Source organism: Prionailurus bengalensis, chromosome A2, assembly GCF_016509475.1.
Source record: "Prionailurus bengalensis isolate Pbe53 chromosome A2, Fcat_Pben_1.1_paternal_pri, whole genome shotgun sequence".
NCBI classification, from domain to species: Eukaryota; Metazoa; Chordata; class Mammalia; order Carnivora; family Felidae; genus Prionailurus; species Prionailurus bengalensis.
In genome coordinates, this window is record NC_057348.1 from 157350992 (window position 1) to 157360851 (window position 9860).

The following is a 9860-nucleotide window of genomic DNA, read 5'->3' on the forward strand; positions in this document are numbered from 1 at the left end:
AGGTTTTGATATTTTTCCTGTCCTAGTCACTCCCCATCCCTGGCCCTGTGTGGCATGATCAGAGGATTCCTTCCTAACTCCACTTTCTCCTTGGATGAAAGGAGAGGAGTGGACCATGGGTATTACATTCTGGCTTTCAGAGATGGCCGAGGAATGTTTTCCATCTGGTGTGATTTAGAGCCCTGCTGGGAATGGCGGTCTGGGGGCCATCTTGGGGCCCCTGAGAAACAAACACTAACTTATAGAGCTGTAGGGGGATTGTAGCATCTCAGACAAACACCAGGGGGAGCAAGTGTTTACAGGCTCCAGAGAAGAAGCAGGCAAACCTCTTAACTGAGAAAATCCACGCACCAGTTCAGAGAAACTACGTCCCCATTAAAGCTTGAAAAGGTCCGCAGAATCTCTAACAGGGCAGATTGCCGAAGATCTTCCCCGTCATGAAGCCAGTAAAGACTGGGAGAAGTAGCTGTTTTTCCAAAAGCCCACATTTCAACTCAAATTCACAAGATATGCCAAGAAACTGGGAAAACATGAGCCAAAGGAACAAAGTTCATCTCCCGAAACTACCACTGAAGAAATGCAGATTTGTGAATTAGCAGACAAAGAATTCAATATAATTATTTTAAAGATAGATGCTCAATAGTCTCAAAGAGAACACAAATAAACAACAAACCAAGGAAAATGATGCATGAGAAAAATGAAAATATCACCAAGAGATAAAAACTGTGGAAAAGAGCCAGACGGAAACTGGAGCTGAAGAATACGAGAACTGAAGTGAAAACTTCACCAAGGAGTTCAGGAGCAGAAGTTAGAAGCTAGCTGGAGAGAAATGAAAAATAAATAAATAAATAAATAAAACACACAACAGACCCCAAATGGAATGTTGCAAAAGCAGTGCTAAAAGGGTGGCTTACAGCATAAACTCCTACATTAAAATAGAATAAAGGTCGCAAATCAGCAACCCCCACTTTATGCCTCCAAGGACCAGAAAGAGAAGAAAAACCAAATCCCAAATCAGCAGAAGGAAGGAACTAATGAAGATTAGGGCACAGGCAAAGGAACTAGAGAATAGAAAACCCCTCAATAAAAGGAGGAAAAAAATACCAATGAAACCCAGAATCGGTTTTCTGAAAAATTCAACAATATTGGCAAGCACTTGGCAAGCTGATAGCAAGAAGATATGTAGAAGAGTCAAAGTCATGGAAGCAGAAACACAACAGTGGTTATAAGGGATTAGGGGAGGGAGGAATGGGGAGTTATTATTTAATGGGGACAGAGTTTCCCTCTGGGATGAGAGAGTTCTGGAGATGGAAGGTGGTGATGGTAATGGCATACAATGTGAATAAGGCCACTGAGCTATACGTTTTAAAGTCAATAAAATTTTATATTTTTCCACAATATGTTAAATGCTTCGGTTGATAACTGTACAAAAAGCAGTCTTGATCGATTATACCACCATAATGAGAGTTGATTGGTCTGCCTTCACAGGAACATAATTTTAATAAAGATAATGAGGATAGTGAATTAAATGATGAAGAAACTGTAAATTCTGTTTGAAATCATATCCAAGTAAATGATGAAAAGTTGTGGAAATCTTTTTTTTTTAATATATGAAATTTATTGTCAAATTGGTTTCCATACAGCACCCAGTGCTCATCCCAAAAGGTGCCCTCCTCAATATCCATCACCCACCCTCCCCTCCCTCCCACCCCACATCAACCCTCAGTTTGTTCTCAGTTTTTAACAGTCTCTTATGCTTTGGCTCTCTCCCACTCTAACCTCTTTTTTTTTTTTCCTTCCCCTCCCCCATGGGTTTCTGTCAAGTTTCTCAGGATCCACATAAGAGTGAAACCATATGGTATCTGTCTTTCTCTGTATGGCTTATTTCACTTAGCATCACACTCTCCAGTTCCATCCACGTTGCTACAAAAGGCCATATTTCATTTTTTCTCATTGCCACGTAATATTCCATCGTGTATATAAACCACAATTTCTTTATCCATTCATCAGTTGATGGACATTTAGGCTCTTTCCATAATTTGGCTATTGTTGAGAGTGTTGCTATAAACATTGGGGTACAAGTGCCCCTATGCATCAGCACTCCTGTATCCCTTGGGGAAATTCCTAGCAGTGCTATTGCTGGGTCATAGGGTAGATCTATTTTTAATTTTCTGAGGAACCTCCACACTGCTTTCCAGAGCAGCTGCACCAATTTGCATTCCCACCAACAGTGCAAGAGGGTTCCCGTTTCTCCACATCCTCTCCAGCATCTATAGTCTCCTGATTTGTTCATTTTGACCACTCTGACTGGCGTGAGGTGATATCTGAGTGTGGTTTTGGTTTGTATTTCCCTGATAAGGAGCAACGTTGAACATCTTTTCATGTGCCTGTTGGCCATCTGGATGTCTTCTTTAGAGAAGTGTCTATTCATGTTTTCTGCCCATTTCTTCACTGGGTTATTTGTTTTTTGGGTGTGGAGTTTGGTGAGCTCTTTATAGATTTTGGATACTAGCCCTTTGTCCGATATGTCATTTGCAAATATCTTTTCCCATTCCGTTGGTTGCCTTTTAGTTTTGTTGGTTGTTTCCTTTGCTGTGCAGAAGCTTTTTATCTTCATAAGGTCCCAGTAATTCACTTTTGCTTTTAATTCCCTTGCCTTTGGGGATGTGTCGAGTAAGAGATTGCTATGGCTGAGGTCAGAGAGGTCTTTTCCTGATTTCTCCTCTAAGGTTTTGATGGTTTCCTGTCTCACATTCAGGTCCTTTATCCATTTTGAGTTTATTTTTGTGAATGGTGTGAGAAAGTGGTCTAGTTTCAACCTTCTGCATGTTGCTGTCCAGTTCTCCCAGCACCATTTGTTAAAGAGGCTGTCTTTTTTCCATTGGATGTTCTTTCCTGCTTTGTCAAAGATGAGTTGGCCATACGTTTGTGGGTCTAGTTCTGGGGTTTCTATTCTATTCCATTGGTCTATGTGTCTGTTTTTGTGCCAATACCATGCTGTCTTGATGATTACAGCTTTGTAGTAGAGGCTAAATTCTGGGATTGTGATGCCTCCTGCTTTGGTCTTCTTCAAAATTACTTTGGCTATTCGGGGCCTTTTGTGGTTCCATATGAATTTTAGGATTGCTTGTTCTAGTTTCGAGAAGAATGTTGGTAGAATTTTCATTGGGATTGCATTGAATGTGTAGATAGCTTTGGGTAGTATTGACATTTTGACAATATTTATTCTTCCAATCCATGAACAGGGAATGTCTTTCCGTTTCTTTAAATCTTCTTCAATTACCTTCATAAGTTTTCTATAGTTTTCAGCATACAGATCTTTTACATCTTTGGTTAGATTTATTCCTAGGTATTTTATGCTTCTTGGTGCAATTGTGAATGGGATCAGTTTCTTTATTTGTCTTTCTGTTGCTTCATTGTTAGTGTATAAGAATGCAACTGATTTCTGTACATTGATTTTGTATCCTGTAACTTTGCTGAATTCATGTATCAGTTCTAGCAGACTTTTGGTGGAGTCTATCGGATTTTCCATGTATAATATCATGTCATCTGCAAAAAGCGAAAGCCTGACTTCATCTTTGCCAATTTTGATGCCTTTGATTTCCTTTTGTTGTCTGATTGCTGATGCTAGCACTTCCAGCACTATGTTAAACAACAGCAGTGAGAGTGGGCATCCCTGTTGTGTTCCTGATCTCAGGGAAAAAGCTCTCAGTTTTTTCCCGTTGAGGATGATGTTAGCTGTGGGCTTTTCATAAATGGCTTTTATGATCTTTAAGTATGTTCCTTCTATCCCGACTTTCTCAAGGGTTTTTATTAAGAAAGGGTGCTGGATTTTGTCAAAGGCCTTTTCTGCATCGATTGACAGGATCATATGGTTCTTCTCTTTTTTTTTTTTTTGTTAATGTGATGTATCACGTTGATTGATTTGCGAATGTTGAACCAGCCCTGCAGCCCAGGAATGAATTCCACTTGGTCATGGTGAATAATTTTTTTTATATGCCGTTGAATTCGATTTGCTAGTATCGTATTGAGAATTTTTGCATCCATATTCATCAGGGATATTGGCCTGTAGTTCTCTTTTTTACTGGGTCTCTGTCTGGTTTAGGAATCAAAGTAATACTGGCTTCCTAGAATGAGTCTGGAAGTTTTCCTTCCCCTTCTATTTCTTGGAATAGCTTGAGAAAGGATAGGTATTATCTCTGCTTTAAACGTCTGGTAGAACTCCCCTGGGAAGCCATCTGGTCCTGGACTCTTATTTGTTGGGAGATTTTTGATAACCGATTCAATTTCTTCACTGGTTATGGGTCTGTTCAAGCTTTCTATTTCCTCCTGATTGAGTTTTGGAAGCGTGTGGGTGTTTAGGAATTTGTCCATTTCTTCCAGGTTGTCCAATTTGTTGGCATATAATTTTTCATAGTATTCCCTGATAATTCTTTGTATCCCTGAAGGATTGGTTGTAATAATTCCATTTTCATTCATGATTTTATCTATTTGGGTCATCTCCCTTTTCTTTTTGAGAAGCCTGGCTAGAGGTTTGTCAATTTTGTTTATTTGTTCAAAAAACCAACTCTTGGTTTCGTTGATCTGCTCTACAGTTTTTTTAGATTCTTTATTGTTTATTTCTGCTCTGACCTTTGTTATTTCTCTTCTTCTGCTGGGTTTAGGCTGCCTTTGCTGTTCTGCTTCTATTTCCTTTAGGTGTGCTGTTAGATTTTGTATTTGGGATTTTTCTTGTTTCTTGAGATATGCCTGGATTGCAATGTATTTTCCTCTCAGGACTGCCTTTGCTGTGTCTCAAAGCATTTGGATTGTTGTATTTTCATTTTCGTTTGTTTCGTTTGTTTCTATATATTTTTTAATTTCTTCTCTAATTGCCTGGTTGGCCCACTCATTCATTAGTAGGGTGTTCTTTAACCTCCATGCTTTTGGAGGTTTTCCAGACTTTTTCCTGTGGTTGATTTCAAGCTTCATAGCATTGTGGTCTGAAAGTATGCATGGTATAATTTCAATTCTTGTAAACTTATGAAGGGCTGTTTTGTGACCCAGTATATGATCTATCTTGGAGAATGTTCCATGTGCACTCGAGAAGAAAGTATATTCTGTTGCTTTGGGATGCAGAGTTCTAAATATATCTGTCAAGTCCATCTGATCCAATGTATCATTCAGGGCCCTTGTTTCTTTATTGACCGTGTGTCTAGATGATCTATCCATTTCTGTAAGTGGGGTGTTAAAGTCCCCTGCAATTGCCACATTCTTATCAATAAGGTTGCTTATGTTTATGAGTAATTGTTTTATATATTTGGGGGCTCCGGTATTCGGCGCATAGACATTTATAATTGTTAGCTCTTCCTGATGGATAGACCCTGTAATTATTATATCATGCCCTTCTTCATCTCTTGTTACAGCCTTTAATTTAAAGTCTAGTTTGTCTGATATAAGTATGGCTACTCCAGCTTTCTTTTGGCTTCCAGTAGCATGATAAATAGTTCTCCATCCCCTCACTCTCAGTCTAAAGGTGTCCCCAGGTCTAAAATGAGTCTCTTGTAGACAGCAAATAGATGGGTCTTGTTTTTTTATCCATTCTGATACCCTATGTCTTTTGGTTGGTGCATTTAATCCATTTACATTCAGTGTTATTATAGAAAGATAATAGAGTCATTGTGATGTCTGTATGTTTTATGCTTGTAGTGATGTCTCTGGGACTTTGTCTCACAGGGTCCCCCTTAGGATCTCTTGTAGGGCTAGTTTAGTGGTGACAAATTCCTTCAGTTTTTGTTTGTTTGGGAAGACCTTTATCTCTCCTTCTATTCTAAATGACAGACTTGCTGGATAAAGGATTCTCGGCTGCATATTTTTTCTGTTTAGCACACTGAAGATCTCGTGCCAATCCTTTCTGGCCTGCCAAGTTTCAAAAGAGAGATCAGTCACGAATCTTATAGGTCTCCCTTTATATGTGAGGGCACGTTTATCCCTTGCTGCTTTCAGAATTTTCTCTTTATCCTTGTATTTTGCCAGTTTCACTATGATATGTCGTGCAGAAGATCGATTCAAGTTACGTCTGAAGGGAGTTCTCTGTGCCTCTTGGATTTCAATGCCTTTTTCCTTCCCCAGTTCAGGGAAGTTCTCAGCTATTATTTCTTCAAGTACCCCTTCAGCACCTTTCCCTCTCTCTTCCTCCTCTGGGATACCAATTATGCGTATATTATTTCTTTTTAGTGTATCACTTAGTTCTCTCATTTTAAAGTTGTGGAAATCTTTAACTCAACTAGAATTACATAAACAATTTTAAGACACATTTCAGGTTATGATAGGATAAAGTCAATGAAGTCCATTAGAAAATGCTTCAATGGTCCTGGAAGCTAAGGTTTTGAGCACTGATTTAGTGTTACATTTATTTCTGGCTTATGATAATTGCCAGTATTTCAAGATTGGCTCACCTGTAGAGACTCTTGGATAAATTTTCCTACCTATAATTTTAGTGTTTGAATCAATTCATCTTAAAATGGTTTGGGGTGAAACCAAGAGATGGGAGATAGGTTTGAAATCATCAACATCACTTAACCTTTCATGGTGGCAAAAGCCCTCTGGATTTGTGAAACCAGAGTGAGCAATACTCATTACGCTAATATTTGTAAGATCACTTTTACACAAAGTGTCTTTTTCTGTAGTTGTCAGCGAAAGCATTTCCTTTAGTTCTGAAAGTGTTCTCTTTTTTTTTTTAATTATATCTGTATGTTTTTATTTGGGATTAGATTTCTGGACTATATGGCAAGTGTATGTTTATAAAAAAATTGCCAAACTGTTTTCTACAGTGATGGCAGATTCTCACTAGCAATATATAAGAGTTCTTCTCTTTTTTCTCAAATTTTTATTTAAATTCAAGTTAACATATACTATAATATTGGTTTCAGGAGTAGAATTTAGTGATTCATCACATACAACACCCAGTGCCATCACAAGTGCCCTCCTTAATGCCCATCGCCCGTCTAGCCCATCTAGCACACCCACTTCCTTCCATCAACTCTCAGTTCTTTATTGAAAGTGTTCTCTTTATTAAGGACTGTCAACTGAATAACAGACTTAACTCGATATTTACTTGTTTATTAGATAAGTCATTAATGCCCTTTTTTTAAAAAAATTATGGGCTTTATTGTTAGTACCATTTTCAAGTTACACAAAAATTGAGTGCTAAGTTGAGAGTTCCATATACTCCCTCATCCCTTCTCATGCTGTTTCTCCTGTTTATAGTGTCTTGCATTACATGTGGTACATTTGTTACAATAAATAGGCCAATATTGATATATTATTATTAACTGAAGCCCATAGTTTACATCAGTGTTCACTCTGTCTTGTACATTCCATGAGTTTTGACAAATGTATAATGATATATATCCACCATTACATGTTCATACAGAATAGTGTTTTTAATTTAATATTCTTAAATATTTTTAAGTCATCTCTACACTCAACATGGGGCTCAAACTCCCAATCCCAAGATCAAGAGTCTCACACTCTGACTGTGCCAGCCAGGCACTCCATCACAGATTACTTTCACTGCTCTACAAATCCACTATGTTCTACCAACTCATCCTGCTCTTGCTCTCCCCAAGCCCTTGGAAACCACTGATGCTGAACCATTTTTTAAATATCTTTAGGTTTTTGTTTGAATTTCAGTTAACATATAGTTTAATATTAGTTTCAGGTGTATAGTAGAGTGATTGAACACTTCCATAAACCTGGTGCTCATCAGAAGTGCACTCCTTAGTCCCCATTACCTATTTAACCCATCCCCTGACTCACGTCCTCTCTGGTAACTATCAGTTCTCTATAGTTAAGAGTCTGTTTCTTAGTCTGCCTCTATTTCTCTTTTTTTTCCACTTTGCTCATTTGTTTTGTGTCTTAAATTCCACATATGAGTGAAATCCTATGGTATTTGTCTTTCTCTGACTTATTTCGCTTAGCATAATACTCTCTAGCTGCATCCATGTTGTTGCAAATGGCAAGATTTAATTATTTTTTATGGCTGAGTAATATTCTATTGTATAAAAATATCACATCTTCTTTATCCATTCATCAGTCAATGGACACCTGAGCTGTTTCCATAATTTGTATATTGTAGATAATGCTGCTATAAACACCAGGGTTTATACCTTTGAAGTAGTATTTTTGTATTCTTTGGGTAAATGCCTAGTAGTGCAATAGCTGGGTCATAGGGTAGTTCTATTTTTCACTTTTTGAGGAACCTCCATACTGTTTTCCAGAGTGGCTGCTCCAGTTCGCGTTGTCACCAACAGTGCAAGAGGGTTCCCCTTTCTCCACATCTTCACCAACACCTGTTGTTCCTTATGTTGATTTTAGCCATTCTGACAGGTGTGAGGTGATAGGTCATGGTAATTTTTATCTGTATTTCCCTGGTGATCAGTGATGTTGAGCATCTTTTCATGTGCCCGTTGACCATCTGTGTGTCATCTTTGGAAAAATGTCTATGTATGTATCCTGCCTATTTGTGAATTGGATTATTTATTTTTGGGGTGTTGAGTTTTAGAAGTTCTTTTTATATTTTGGATACTAACCCTTTATCAGATATGTTATTTGCAAATATCTCCCATTCAGTATATCACCGTTTAGTCTTTTGATTATGTCCTTCACTGTGCAGAAGCTTATTTTGATGAAGTCCCAATAGTTTATTTTTTCTTTTGTTTCCTTTGCCGCAAGAAACATATCTAGAAGGAAGTTGCTATGGCCAATGTCAGAGAGATTACTGTCTGTGTTTTCCTCTAGGACTTTTATGGTTTCAGGTCTCACATTTAGGTCTTTAATCCACTTTGACCTTATTTTTGTGTATGGGGTAAGAAAGTGGCTCGGTTTCATTCTTTTGCATGTTACTGTCCAGTGTGCCCAACACCATTTGTTGAAGAGACTGTTTACCATTGAGTATTCTTTCCTACTTCATCAAAGATTAATTGACCATATAGCTGTGGGTTCCTTTCTGGCTTTTTTATTCTGTTCCATTGGTCTATGTGTCTCTTATTGTGCCAAGATCTCCTCTTCTAATTACTACTACTTTGTGATATAACTTGAAGTCCAGCATTGTGATGCCTCCACCTTTGCTTTTCTTTTTCAAGGTTGCTTTGGCTATTTGGGGTCTTTTGTGGTTCCATACAAATTTTAGGATTGTTTGTTCTAGCTCCATGACAAAATGCTGGTGGTATTTTGATAGGGATTGCATCAGATGTGTAGATTGCTTTGGGCATTATAGACATCTTAACAATATTTGTTCTTCTAATCCATGAGCATGGAATGTGTTTTGATTTCCTTGTGTCATTTCCAGTTTCTTTCATCAGTGTTTTATAGTTTTCAGAGTACAGGTATTTCACTACTTTGGTTAGGTCTATTAATAGGTATCTTACTATTTTTGGTGCAACTATAAATGGGATTGATGCCTCAATTTCTTTTTCTGCAACTACTGATATTCTTAATACCGCCATAATTTTGCCTTTTCCAGAATGTGGTATAGTTGAAATCCTACGGTATGCAGCATTTTCAGATTGGCTTCTTTCACTAGCAATACCCATTTGAGGTTTCTCCATGTTTTTTCATGGCCTCATAGGGTCATTTCTTTTTATTGCTGAATAATATTTTGTTTTATGGTGTATCACAGCTTGTTTATCCACCTACTGAAGGATATCTTTGGAACTTCTAATTTTTGATAATTCTGAATAAAGTTGCTATAAACTTGTATGTGCAGGGTTTTTGTGGACATAAGTTTTAACTTTAGGTTAATATCAAGGAGCTTGATTTGCTGGATCATATGGCAAGAGTATGCTTAGTTTTGCATTAAGTCACCAGACTATCTTCCA